Source organism: Anomaloglossus baeobatrachus, chromosome 4 (genome assembly GCF_048569485.1).
Source record: "Anomaloglossus baeobatrachus isolate aAnoBae1 chromosome 4, aAnoBae1.hap1, whole genome shotgun sequence".
In the NCBI taxonomy this organism is placed as follows: Eukaryota; Metazoa; Chordata; class Amphibia; order Anura; family Aromobatidae; genus Anomaloglossus; species Anomaloglossus baeobatrachus.
The window spans coordinates 610,761,306-610,774,404 of NC_134356.1; the positions used below are offsets into that span (position 1 = coordinate 610,761,306).

Sequence of the window (13,099 nt, forward strand, 5' to 3'; positions counted from 1 at the left end):
CTTGATGCAAATCAAAACATCCTGTTTGCAACTAGGGCCCAAGTGCTGCCACTGATGGGGTGGGTGTCTGTGTGACCCAATTTTTGGAAAAAAGGGAGACTCCGCTTGGAGTAACCCTTGCTTGCTGTGTTTTTAAAAGAAGCCAAGATGAACAGAGCTGGGATCAGGAAAGACTTTGCTACCTACCCCGGTGTCATCCTGGGGACGGATAAGAATGGCGTATTTTTGAATGTGCTTGATGCAAATCTAGCTGTGAAGTGTACAACTGGGGCACAACTGCTGCCACTGAAGGGGTGGGTGTGTGTGGGGCCCAATTTTTGGAAAAAAGGGAGACTCCGCTTAGAGTAACCCTTGCTTACATTGTTTTTAAAAGAAGCCAAGATGAACAAGTCATGGGTCAGCAAAGACTTTATCTACCTACCCCGGTGTCATGCTGGGGACGGTTAATTATGGCGTATTTTTGAATGTGCTTGATGCAAATCAAAACATCCTGTTTGCAACTAGGGCCCAAGTGCTGCCACTGATGGGGTGGGTGTCTGTGTGGCCCAATTTTTGGAAAAAAGGGAGACTCCGCTTGGAGTAACCCTTGCTTGCTGTGTTTTTAAAAGAAGCCAAGATGAACAGAGCTGGGATCAGGAAAGACTTTGCTACCTACCCCGGTGTCATCCTGGGGACGGATAAGAATGGCGTATTTTTGAATGTGCTTGATGCAAATGTAGCTGTGAAGTGTACAACTGGGGCACAACTGCTGCCACTGAAGGGGTGGGTGTCTGTGTGGCCCAATTTTTGGAAAAAAGGGAGACTCCGCTTGGAGTAACCCTTGCTTGCTGTGTTTTTAAAAGAAGCCAAGATGAACAGAGCTGGGATCAGGAAAGACTTTGCTACCTACCCCGGTGTCATCCTGGGGACGGATAAGAATGGCGTATTTTTGAATGTGCTTGATGCAAATGTAGCTGTGAAGTGTACAACTGGGGCACAACTGCTGCCACTGAAGGGGTGGGTGTGTGTGGGGCCCAATTTTTGGAAAAAAGGGAGACTCCGCTTGGAGTAACCCTTGCTTACATTGTTTTTAAAAGAAGCCAAGATGAACAAGTCATGGGTCAGCAAAGACTTTATCTACCTACCCCGGTGTCATGCTGGGGACGGTTAATTATGGCGTATTTTTGAATGTGCTTGATGCAAATCAAAACATCCTGTTTGCAACTAGGGCCCAAGTGCTGCCACTGATGGGGTGGGTGTCTGTGTGGCCCAATTTTTGGAAAAAAGGGAGACTCCGCTTGGAGTAACCCTTGCTTGCTGTGTTTTTAAAAGAAGCCAAGATGAACAGAGCTGGGATCAGGAAAGACTTTGCTAACTACCCCGGTGTCATCCTGGGGACGGATAAGAATAGCGTATTTTTGAATGTGCTTGATGCAAATCTAGCTGTGAAGTGTACAACTGGGGCACAACTGCTGCCACTGAAGGGGTGGGTGTGTGTGGGGCCCAATTTTTGGAAAAAAGGGAGACTCCGCTTGGGGTAACCATTGCTTACATTGTTTTTAAAAGAAGCCAAGATGAACAAGTCATGGATCAGCAAAGACTTTATCTACCTACCCCGGTGTCATGCTGGGGACGGTTAATTATGGCGTATTTTTGAATGTGCTTGATGCAAATCAAAACATCCTGTTTGCAACTAGGGCCCAAGTGCTGCCACTGATGGGGTGGGTGTCTGTGTGGCCCAATTTTTGGAAAAAAGGGAGACTCCGCTTGGAGTAACCCTTGCTTGCTGTGTTTTTAAAAGAAGCCAAGATGAACAGAGCTGGGATCAGGAAAGACTTTGCTACCTACCCCGGTGTCATCCTGGGGACGGATAAGAATGGCGTATTTTTGAATGTGCTTGATGCAAATGTAGCTGTGAAGTGTACAACTGGGGCACAACTGCTGCCACTGAAGGGGTGGGTGTCTGTGTGGCCCAATTTTTGGAAAAAAGGGAGACTCCGCTTGGAGTAACCATTGCTTGCTGTGTTTTTAAAAGAAGCCAGGATGAACAGAGCTGGGATCAGGAAAGACTCTGCTACCTACCCCGGTGTCATCCTGGGGACGGATAAGAATGGCGTATTTTTGAATGTGCTTGATGCAAATGTAGCTGTGAAGTGTACAACTGGGGCACAACTGCTGCCACTGAAGGGGTGGGTGTGTGTGGGGCCCAATTTTTGGAAAAAAGGGAGACTCCGCTTGAAGTAACCCTTGCTTACATTGTTTTTAAAAGAAGCCAAGATGAACAAGTCATGGGTCAGCAAAGACTTTATCTGCCTACCCCGGTGTCATGCTGGGGACGGTTAATTATGGCGTATTTTTGAATGTGCTTGATGCAAATCAAAACATCCTGTTTGCAACTAGGGCCCAAGTGCTGCCACTGATGGGGTGGGTGTCTGTGTGGCCCAATTTTTGGAAAAAAGGGAGACTCCGCTTGGAGTAACCCTTGCTTGCTGTGTTTTTAAAAGAAGCCAAGATGAACAGAGCTGGGATCAGGAAAGACTTTGCTACCTACCCCGGTGTCATCCTGGGGACGGATAAGAATGGCGTATTTTTGAATGTGCTTGATGCAAATGTAGCTGTGAAGTGTACAACTGGGGCACAACTGCTGCCACTGAAGGGGTGGGTGTGTGTGGGGCCCAATTTTTGGAAAAAAGGGAGACTCCGCTTGGAGTAACCCTTGCTTGCTGTGTTTTTAAAAGAAGCCAAGATGAACAGAGCTGGGATCAGGAAAGACTTTGCTACCTACCCCGGTGTCATCCTGGGGACGGATAAGAATGGCGTATTTTTGAATGTGCTTGATGCAAATGTAGCTGTGAAGTGTACAACTGGGGCACAACTGCTGCCACTGAAGGGGTGGGTGTGTGTGGGGCCCAATTTATGGAAAAAAGGGAGACTCCGCTTGGAGTAACCCTTGCTTACATTGTTTTTAAAAGAAGCCAACATGAACAAGTCATGGGTCAGCAAAGACTTTATCTACCTACCCCGGTGTCATGCTGGGGACGGTTAATTATGGCGTATTTTTGAATGTGCTTGATGCAAATCAAAACATCCTGTTTGCAACTAGGGCTCAAGTGCTGCCACTGATGGGGTGGGTGTCTGTGTGGCCCAATTTTTGGAAAAAAGGGAGACTCCGCTTGGAGTAACCCTTGCTTGCTGTGTTTTTAAAAGAAGCCAAGATGAACAGAGCTGGGATCAGGAAAGACTTTGCTACCTACCCCGGTGTCATCCTGGGGATGGATAAGAATGGCGTATTTTTGAATGTGCTTGATGCAAATGTAGCTGTGAAGTGTACAACTGGGGCACAACTGCTGCCACTGAAGGGGTGGGTGTGTGTGGGGCCCAATTTTTGGAAAAAAGGGAGACTCCGCTTGGAGTAACCCTTGCTTGCTGTGTTTTTAAAAGAAGCCAAGATGAACAGAGCTGGGATCAGGAAAGACTTTGCTACCTACCCCGGTGTCATCCTGGGGACGGATAAGAATGGCGTATTTTTGAATGTGCTTGATGCAAATGTAGCTGTAAAGTGTACAACTGGGGCACAACTGCTGCCACTGAAGGGGTGGGTGTGTGTGGGGCCCAATTTATGGAAAAAAGGGAGACTCCGCTTGGAGTAACCCTTGCTTACATTGTTTTTAAAAGAAGCCAACATGAACAAGTCATGGGTCAGCAAAGACTTTATCTACCTACCCCGGTGTCATGCTGGGGACGGTTAATTATGGCGTATTTTTGAATGTGCTTGATGCAAATCAAAACATCCTGTTTGCAACTAGGGCTCAAGTGCTGCCACTGATGGGGTGGGTGTCTGTGTGGCCCAATTTTTGGAAAAAAGGGAGACTCCGCTTGGAGTAACCCTTGCTTGCTGTGTTTTTAAAAGAAGCCAAGATGAACAGAGCTGGGATCAGGAAAGACTTTGCTACCTACCCCGGTGTCATCCTGGGGATGGATAAGAATGGCGTATTTTTGAATGTGCTTGATGCAAATGTAGCTGTGAAGTGTACAACTGGGGCACAACTGCTGCCACTGAAGGGGTGGGTGTGTGTGGGGCCCAATTTTTGGAAAAAAGGGAGACTCCGCTTGGAGTAACCCTTGCTTGCTGTGTTTTTAAAAGAAGCCAAGATGAACAGAGCTGGGATCAGGAAAGACTTTGCTACCTACCCCGGTGTCATCCTGGGGACGGATAAGAATGGCGTATTTTTGAATGTGCTTGATGCAAATGTAGCTGTAAAGTGTACAACTGGGGCACAACTGCTGCCACTGAAGGGGTGGGTGTGTGTGGGGCCCAATTTATGGAAAAAAGGGAGACTCCGCTTGGAGTAACCCTTGCTTACATTGTTTTTAAAATAAGCCAAGATGAACAAGTCATGGGTCAGCAAAGACTTTATCTACCTACCCCGGTGTCATGCTGGGGACGGTTAATTATGGCGTATTTTTGAATGTGCTTGATGCAAATCAAAACATCCTGTTTGCAACTAGGGCCCAAGTGCTGCCACTTATGGGGTGGGTGTCTGTGTGGCCCAATTTTTGGAAAAAAGGGAGACTCCGCTTGGAGTAACCCTTGCTTGCTGTGTTTTTAAAAGAAGCCAAGATGAACAGAGCTGGGATCAGGAAAGACTTTGCTACCTACCCCGGTGTCATCCTGGGGACGGATAAGAATGGCGTATTTTTGAATGTGCTTGATGCAAATCTAGCTGTGAAGTGTACAACTGGGGCACAACTGCTGCCACTGAAGGGGTGGGTGTGTGTGGGGCCCAATTTTTGGAAAAAAGGGAGACTCCGCTTGGAGTCACCTTGCGGTGTTTTACATGACTTTAGAAGGGCGTGCCATGCCTATATCTGTGTGTCCTCCTCTTTTTCCTTGTCCAGCTGTTTTGTTTTCGCATGAGTATATGTCCTTGTCACTTTCCCATGTGTTTGAGTTGTTTGTCACCTTTTGGACACCTTTGAGGGTGTTTTCTAGGTGTTTTTCTGTGTTTGTGATTGCCTGCCATTGTTTCCTATGCAGTTCGAGTTCGGTTCGTTGAACGTTCGACGAGCCGAACTCGAACGGGACCTCTGTTCGGCGAACCGGCCTCTAGCCGAACCGGGACCGGTTCGCTCATCTCTAAAAAGGACATGACAAAGGAAGCCCTGGCTCTCAGCAGAAAAGAAAGAAGCACGTGGTTATGGTTGTTTTCAAGTTGGAGTACAAACTTACAAGACCATTTTTGAAAATGCAATTAAAACGGATAATTGCCTGCTACAGAAAATAGAACCCACTGCTTGAGCTACCTTGAGAAGCCCCAGTGGCCTAATGGATAAGGCACTGGCCTCCTAAGCCAGGTGATTGTGGGTTCAAGTCCCATCTGGGGTGTTTGCTTATTTCTGAAACAGCGCATGGTCTGTCTAATCTTTCTACCAGTTTGAATTTGATCTTGCAAAATTCTCCAAAAAAGAAAGATTGCTACTTTTAATTGAAAGAAGTGTGACCATGCTAAATAATAAAATACGATATTACAAATACAGCATATAAAATGTAGCAACAGAGCGTGTGTTCATCCCAGCCAATGCACATGTGCACTTCCTGAAGCAACAGGATGTTTCAGTTTAAAAATGCCCATTGGCCAGTGTGATAAATGTCTCAATTGATTCTTCATAAAGATTGTGATCTGGTAAAAAATGTATTTTCAAACTGTGGAAAAAGCAACAACACAAATCCTGTTTTATCAAATAGTTACATTTCGGAGCAAATTTTTCATTTTAAATTTCTGATTGTTTTTTTTCATATATGCAATGCTGCAGCCCAGCAGCTGCTCCAGTGGCGCAATCGGTCAGCGCGCGGTACTTATAAAGCAGTAACTGATGAGCTATGCCGAGGTTGTGAGTTCAAGCCTCACCTGGAGCAGACTTTTCTTGTCTTCCTTTGTTATTTTGAACAAATGCGTTAGCCAAAGTTTCTCGAGTTCCATCATGATCTACTTGCACGATTGAGAAGGAAGTTTCCGAGAGATATTTACTTTTTATGGTTTCTTGTTTAATTTGCTGTATATTTCAAAAGTCTCACCAGTTTTACAATGATCTAGTACCATATTGTAAAGGGAAATGTAAAAGATAAATTGTTTTTTTAAGGCTTCTGGGAGCCAAATATTATTTCCTTCATTGGCATTAATAATGTGGAGTGACTACATGATGAAAAGGACATGACAAAGGAAGCCCTGGCTCTCAGCAGAAAAGAAAGAAGCACGTGGTTATGGTTGTTTTCAAGTTGGAGTACAAACTTACAAGACCATTTTTGAAAATGCAATTAAAACGGATTATTGCCTGCTACAGAAAATAGAACCCACGGCATGAACTACCTTGAGAAGCCCCAGTGGCCTAATGGATAAGGCACTGGCCTCCTAAGCCAGGGATTGTGGGTTCAAGTCCCATCTGGGGTGTTTGCTTATCTTTGAAACAGCGCATGGTCTGTTTAATCTTTCTACCAGTTTGAATTTGATCTTGCAAAATTCTCCAAAAAAGAAAGATTCCTACTTTTAATTGAAAGAAGTGTGACCATGCTAAATAATAAAATACGATATTACAAATACAGCATATAAAATATAGCAACAGAGTGTGTGTTCATCCCAGCCAATTTTTCATTTGACGGACAGTATTATTTACAGCGCAGGGGGGTCAGTATGGGAGCTCGCTTCTCCCCCTCGCTGGCAAACATTGTCATGGCGAGATGGGAGGAGCAGTTCTTGTATGGTGATGCCAACCCATTCAGCAGCAGTATCCTGTGGTACGGTAGATACCTGGACGATATGCTGCTGATATGGGTTGGGACACCAGAAGAAATAACATTGTTCTCTGATTATATCAATAATAATCAATTTAATTTAAAATTTACAACAGAAAACCATATGTCCAGAATTAATTTTCTGGATATAACCCTGTCAGTTGATGATACAAAACATTTGACAATAACACCCTACAGGAAAATTACAGCTTGTAACTCCATACTGACTGCTAACTCCTGCCATACTCCACATACCAAACTAAATATACCCATCGGTGAACTTATTCGTACAAAGAGAAACTGTAGTGACCAAAGGCAATATTTGATAGAGGAAAAAAAAGTCTGTGATAGATTGACAAATAGAGGTTATCAAAATTGGAAATTAAATAGGGCCAAAAATATAGTAGCAAAAATGGATAGAAAGGATTTATTATTTAAAGAGAAAAAAAGGAATGATCGATATTCTAATAATGTATCATTTGTAACATCTTACAGCAACCAATTCTCCCTTATTTCCAATATAATAAAGAAATACCTACCTATCCTTAATGAAGACTATAAACTCAAAAATATAATTAAGACTGGAGTAGGATTTATTGCAAAAAAAGCCCCTACATTGGGTAACCTTTTGTCCCCCAGCCTATTTACTAGTGCAGAGAAAAAATCACCACAAAATTGGCTTAATCTAAAAGGTTTTTTTAAATGTGGGGCGACTAAGTGCAAGGCTTGCTCCTATGCACAAAAAAATCGCACATTTAAATCTAATAAAAACCTAAAAGAACACACAATCAATCAATTTATTAATTGTAATACAACCCATGTAGTATACCTCATTTCATGCGATGCATGCAAACTCCAGTACACAGGATGTACAGTGGGGCCGTTGAAGACTAGAATAAGACGCCACCTATTAGATGCGACTAATCCACAAGCTGTCTCTGTATCAGCGGCTTCTCGCCATTTTCAAATGATACATGGAGGTGATTTGCATGATTTTAAATTTACAGGTATCGAAAAGGTATTCAGACCGATCCGGGGTGGGGATCATAGGAGGAAACTCCTTAACAGGGAAACATATTGGATCCTCACCCTGGAGAGTAGAATACCACATGGGATGAATTACCGACAAGATCTTATCTTACACTACTAATTTACATGCTAATCATTCCTTTTCTCCCCTCTCTCCTGGCCAATTTCCTTTCCTCAGCTTCTCAGATGACAAACCATGATGCTAATAAATTATGCTAATATTTAGAACTATAACCAATAATTAGATTACAATGGATATACAGTAATCATTATTATAGTTCCATGATTAATCCATCATAATAAATTTGGTGTAATACTTAGTTCTTTGAGCTTCAAAATATTTAATGGCTGAAGAATTTTTCCACATGCTTTTTATTGACCAACGGACCCAAGGATATATATATATATATATATATATATATAATCTCCCTTTTTTTTCCCTCACAATAAAAAAACAAAAAAAAACAAAAAACCATAAAAATAAAACAAATAAAAAATTTCAACCTTAATGGGATTTATTTATATGATAATTGATACACTATACAACCTTAATTGATAGTATTATGAAAAAAAATTTTCTTCTCAATGATATGTATCCTGTTATCAGCTTCCTAGATAATAACAATTAATAATAAATAATAAAAAATTGGTTGAGGATGAGAGAAAAAAACGATCCTAATGAAAAATATATTGCAATGTGGATCATATAAACAATTAATTAATATTAATATCTGTCAACCAATTAATATTTATCTACACAAGGCTTTACACATTCACCTTACGAACATAGTTTTTGCACTGGTACTGCTACCCGTTATAGATTCTTCGGGACTATAATTATAACTGGACAAGGAGAAATATTTTCTCCCATTCTCTTCCTCTTTTCCTTACGATGCATATTGACAGGGGTCTAATCTACCGATGCTTTCTTATATGGAATACTAATGAGTGATGAAAGATATCCATATGGATTTGATGATTTTTTCTACTACGATTGTTTAATGACTGTTCTATATAATCATGCATCAGTGTATTATATGATTATACTATAATAATTATATGACATGTTTTTTAACCATTTATTTTTAACCCCCTACAATTTCTCACTAGCATTTTTCCATTCACTTTTTCTTTCTTCTTTTTTTTTTTTCTTCTTTTTCTCTTTTTCTTTTCATTCTTCTTTCCTATTCCTCTATTTTTCTGTTTTTTCGTTTTCCTCTTTATTCTTTCTGCATTTTTTCTTTCTTTTTTCCTTTTCACTATGGAAAAACCGCAGTGCATATACCCTTATAATGTGATGTGTTCTATTGTGAAAGTTCCCTTGATGAAAACATGTGTTTTTAATTTGGGAGGGTGTGTGTTATACGATATAGGAAGCCGACATTCCTTCCTCCCCAGAGCATGATTAAGACTCACGTTGAAACGCGTAGCTTTGTGGGGTCTGAATATTATCTATGCTATATCTTGCTGACCGCCTGTAAACCCCTATTTTATGGATTGATCAATAAAGATGACTTTTTATATGAGAACTTGGACCGCGCTGGAAATTTTTCTTCCCAAATTTCTGATTGTTTTTTTTTCATATATGCAATGCAGCATCCCAGCAGCTGCTCCAGTGGCGCAATCGGTCAGCGCGCGGTTCTTATAAAGCAGTAACTGATGAGCTATGCCGAGGTTGTGAGTTCAAGCCTCACCTGGAGCAGACTTTTCTTGTCTTCCTTTGTTATTTTGAACAAATGCGTTAGCCAAAGTTTCTCGAGTTCCATCATGATCTACTTGCACGATTGAGAAGGAAGTTTCCGAGAGATATTTACTTTTTATGGTTTCTTGTTTAATTTGCTGTATATTACAAAAGTCTCACCAGTTTTACCATGATCTAGTACCATATTGTAAAGGGAAATTTAAAAGATAAATTGTTTTTTTAAGGCTTCTGGGAGCCAAATGTTATTTCCTTCATTGGCATTAATAATGTGGAGTGACTACATGATGAAAAGGACATGACAAAGGAAGCCCTGGCTCTCAGAAGAAAAGAAAGAAGCACGTGGTTATGGTTGTTTTCAAGTTGGAGTACAAACTTACAAGACCATTTTTGAAAATGCAATTAAAATGGATAATTGCCTGCTACAGAAAATAGCACCCACGGCATGCACTACCTTGAGAAGCCCCAGTGGCCTAATGGATAAGGCACTTCGCTCCTAAGCCAGGGATTGTGGGTTCAAGTCCCATCTGGGGTGTTCGCTTATCTCTGAAACAGAGCATGGTCTGTCTAATCTCTCTACCAGATTGAATTTGATCTTGCAAAATTCTCCAAAAAAGAAAGATTGCTACTCTTAATTGAAAGAAGTGTGACCATGCTAAATAATAAAATACGATATTACAAATACAGCATATAAAATATAGCAACAGAGCGTGTGTTCATCCCAGCCAATGCACATGTGCACTTCCTGAAGCAACAGGATGTTTCAGTTTAAAAATGCCCATTGGCCAGTGTGATAAATGTCTCAATTGATTCTTCATAAAGATTGTGATCTGGTAAAAAATGTATTTTCAAACTGTGGAAAAAGCAACAACACAAATCCTGTTTTATCAAATAGTTACATTTCGAAACAAATTTTTCATTTTAAATTTCTGATTGTTTTTTTTTCATATATGCAATGCTGCAGCCCAGCAGCTGCTCCAGTGGCGCAAACGGTCAGCGCGCGGTACTTATAAAGCAGTAACTGATGAGCTATGCCAAGGTTGTGAGTTCAAGCCTCACCTGGAGCAGACTTTTCTTGTCTTCCTTTGTTATTTTGAACAAATGCATTAGCCAAAGTTTCTCGAGTTCCATCATGATCTACTTGCACGATTGAGAAGGAAGTTCCCGAGAGATATTTACTTTTTATGGTTTCTTGTTTAATTTGCTGTATATTACAAAAGTCTCACCAGTTTTACCATGATCTAGTACCATATTGTAAAGGGAAATGTAAAAGATAAATTGTTTTTTTAAGGCTTCTGGGAGCCAAATATTATTTCCTTCATTGGCATCAATAATGTGGAGTGACTACATGATGAAAAGGACATGACAAAGGAAGCCCTGGCTCTCAGCAGAAAAGAAAGAAGCACGTGGTTATGGTTGTTTTCAAGTTGGAGTACAAACTTACAAGACCATTTTTGAAAATGCAATTAAAATGGATAATTGCCTGCTACAGAAAATAGAACCCACGGCATGAACTACCTTGAGAAGCCCCAGTGGCCCAATGGATAAGGCACTGGCCTCCTAAGCCAGGGATTGTGGGTTCAAGTCCCATCTGGGGTGTTTGCTTATCTCTGAAACAGCGCATGGTCTGTCCAATTTTTCTACCAGTTTGAATTTGATCTTGCAAAATTCTCCAAAAAAGAAAGATTGCTACTTTTAATTGAAAGAAGTGTGACCATGCTAAATAATAAAATACGATATTACAAATACAGCATATAAAATATAGCAACAGAGCGTGTGTTCATCCCAGCCAATGCACATGTGCACTTCCTGAAGCAACAGGATGTTTCAGTTTAAAAATGCCCATTGGCCAGTGTGATAAATGTCTCAATTGATTCTTCATAAAGATTGTGATCTGGTAAAAAATGTATTTTCAAACTGTGGAAAAAGCAACAACACAAATTCTGTTTTATCAAATAGTTACATTTCGGAGCAAATTTTTCATTTTAAATTTCTGATTGTTTTTTTTTCATATATGCAATGCTGCAGCCCAGCAGCTGCTCCAGTGGCGCAATCGGTCAGCGCGCGGTACTTACAAAGCAGTAACTGATGAGCTATGCCGAGGTTGTGAGTTCAAGCCTCACCTGGAGCAGACTTTTCTTGTCTTCCTTTGTTAGTTTGAACAAATGCGTTAGCCAAAGTTTCTCGAGTTCCATCATGATCTACTTGCACGATTGAGAAGGAAGTTTCCGAGAGATATTTACTTTTTATGGTTTCTTGTTTAATTTGCTGTATATTACAAAAGTCTCACCAGTTTTACCATGATCTAGTACCATATTGTAAAGGGAAATGTAAAAGATAAATTGTTTTTTTAAGGCTTCTGGGAGCCAAATATTATTTTCTTCATTGGCATCAATAATGTGGAGTGACTACATGATGAAAAGGACATGACAAAGGAAGCCCTGGCTCTCAGCAGAAAAGAAAGAAGCACGTGGTTATGGTTGTTTTCAAGTTGGAGTACAAACTTACAAGACCATTTTTGAAAATGCAATTAAAACGGATAATTGCCTGCTACAGAAAATAGAACCCACGGCATGCACTACCTTGAGAAGCCCCAGTGGCCTAATGGATAAGGCACTGGCCTCCTAAGCCAGGGATTGTGAGTTCAAGTCCCATCTGGGGTGTTTGCTTATCTCTGGAAAAGCGCATGGTCTGTCTAATCTTTCTACCAGTTTGAATTTGATCTTGCAAAATTCTCCAAAAAAGAAAGATTGCTACTTTTAATTGAAAGAAGTGTGACCATGCTAAATAATAAAATACGATATTACAAATACAGCATATAAAATATAGCAACAGAGCGTGTGTTCATCCCAGCCAATGCACATGTGCACTTCCTGAAGCAACAGGATGTTTCAGTTTAAAAATGCCCATTGGCCAGTGTGATAAATGTCTCAATTGATTCTTCATAAAGATTGTGATCTGGTAAAAAATGTATTTTCAAACTGGGGAAAAAGCAACAACACAAATCCTGTTTTCTCACATAGTTACATTTCGGAGCAAACTTTTCATTTTAAATTTCTGATTGATTTTTTTTCATATATGCAATGCTGCAGCCCAGCAGCTGCTTCAGTGGCGCAATCGGTCAGCGCGCGGTACTTATGAAGCAGTAACTAATGAGCTATGCCGATGTTGTGAGTTCAAGCCTCACCTGGAGCAGACTTTTCATGTCTTCCTTTGTAATTTTGAACAAATGCGTTAGCCAAAGTTTCTCGAGTTCCATCATGATCTACTTGCACGATTGAGAAGGAAGTTTCCGAGAGATATTTACTTTTTATGGTTTCTTGTTTAATTTGCTGTATATTACAAAAGTCTCACCAGTTTTACCATGATCTAGTACCATATTGTAAAGGGAAATGTAAAAGATAAATTGTTTTTTTAAGGCTTCTGGGAGCCAAATATTATTTCCTTCATTGGCATCAATAATGTGGAGTGACTACATGATGAAAAGGACATGACAAAGGAAGCCCTGGCTCTCAGCAGAAAAGAAAGAAGCATGTGGTTATGGTTGTTTTCAAGTTGGAGTACAAACTTACAAGACCATTTTTGAAAATGCAATTAAAACG

General features: G+C 40.7%; 9 non-coding genes across 9 annotated transcripts; all 9 read left to right on the forward strand.

Moving 5' to 3' along the window:
* Window positions 1-5,291: 5,291 nt before the first annotated feature.
* On the forward strand, window positions 5,292-5,365 carry TRNAR-CCU (transfer RNA arginine (anticodon CCU)). Its single transcript has one exon. It is a non-coding gene; the product is annotated as a tRNA-Arg (tRNA).
* Window positions 5,366-5,803: 438 nt separating this feature from the next.
* Window positions 5,804-5,896, forward strand: TRNAI-UAU (transfer RNA isoleucine (anticodon UAU)). Its single transcript is given in 2 exon segments — window positions 5,804-5,841; window positions 5,861-5,896. It is a non-coding gene; the product is annotated as a tRNA-Ile (tRNA).
* Window positions 5,897-6,355: 459 nt separating this feature from the next.
* TRNAR-CCU (transfer RNA arginine (anticodon CCU)) lies at window positions 6,356-6,428 on the forward strand. The gene has a single exon. It is a non-coding gene; the product is annotated as a tRNA-Arg (tRNA).
* A 2,979-nt stretch (window positions 6,429-9,407) lies between these two features.
* On the forward strand, window positions 9,408-9,500 carry TRNAI-UAU (transfer RNA isoleucine (anticodon UAU)). Its single transcript is given in 2 exon segments — window positions 9,408-9,445; window positions 9,465-9,500. It is a non-coding gene; the product is annotated as a tRNA-Ile (tRNA).
* Window positions 9,501-10,471: 971 nt separating this feature from the next.
* On the forward strand, window positions 10,472-10,564 carry TRNAI-UAU (transfer RNA isoleucine (anticodon UAU)). Its single transcript is given in 2 exon segments — window positions 10,472-10,509; window positions 10,529-10,564. It is a non-coding gene; the product is annotated as a tRNA-Ile (tRNA).
* A 459-nt stretch (window positions 10,565-11,023) lies between these two features.
* On the forward strand, window positions 11,024-11,096 carry TRNAR-CCU (transfer RNA arginine (anticodon CCU)). Its single transcript has one exon. It is a non-coding gene; the product is annotated as a tRNA-Arg (tRNA).
* A 439-nt stretch (window positions 11,097-11,535) lies between these two features.
* Window positions 11,536-11,628, forward strand: TRNAV-UAC (transfer RNA valine (anticodon UAC)). Its single transcript is given in 2 exon segments — window positions 11,536-11,573; window positions 11,593-11,628. It is a non-coding gene; the product is annotated as a tRNA-Val (tRNA).
* Window positions 11,629-12,087: 459 nt separating this feature from the next.
* On the forward strand, window positions 12,088-12,160 carry TRNAR-CCU (transfer RNA arginine (anticodon CCU)). Its single transcript has one exon. It is a non-coding gene; the product is annotated as a tRNA-Arg (tRNA).
* Window positions 12,161-12,599: 439 nt separating this feature from the next.
* On the forward strand, window positions 12,600-12,692 carry TRNAI-UAU (transfer RNA isoleucine (anticodon UAU)). Its single transcript is given in 2 exon segments — window positions 12,600-12,637; window positions 12,657-12,692. It is a non-coding gene; the product is annotated as a tRNA-Ile (tRNA).
* Window positions 12,693-13,099: the final 407 nt, after the last annotated feature.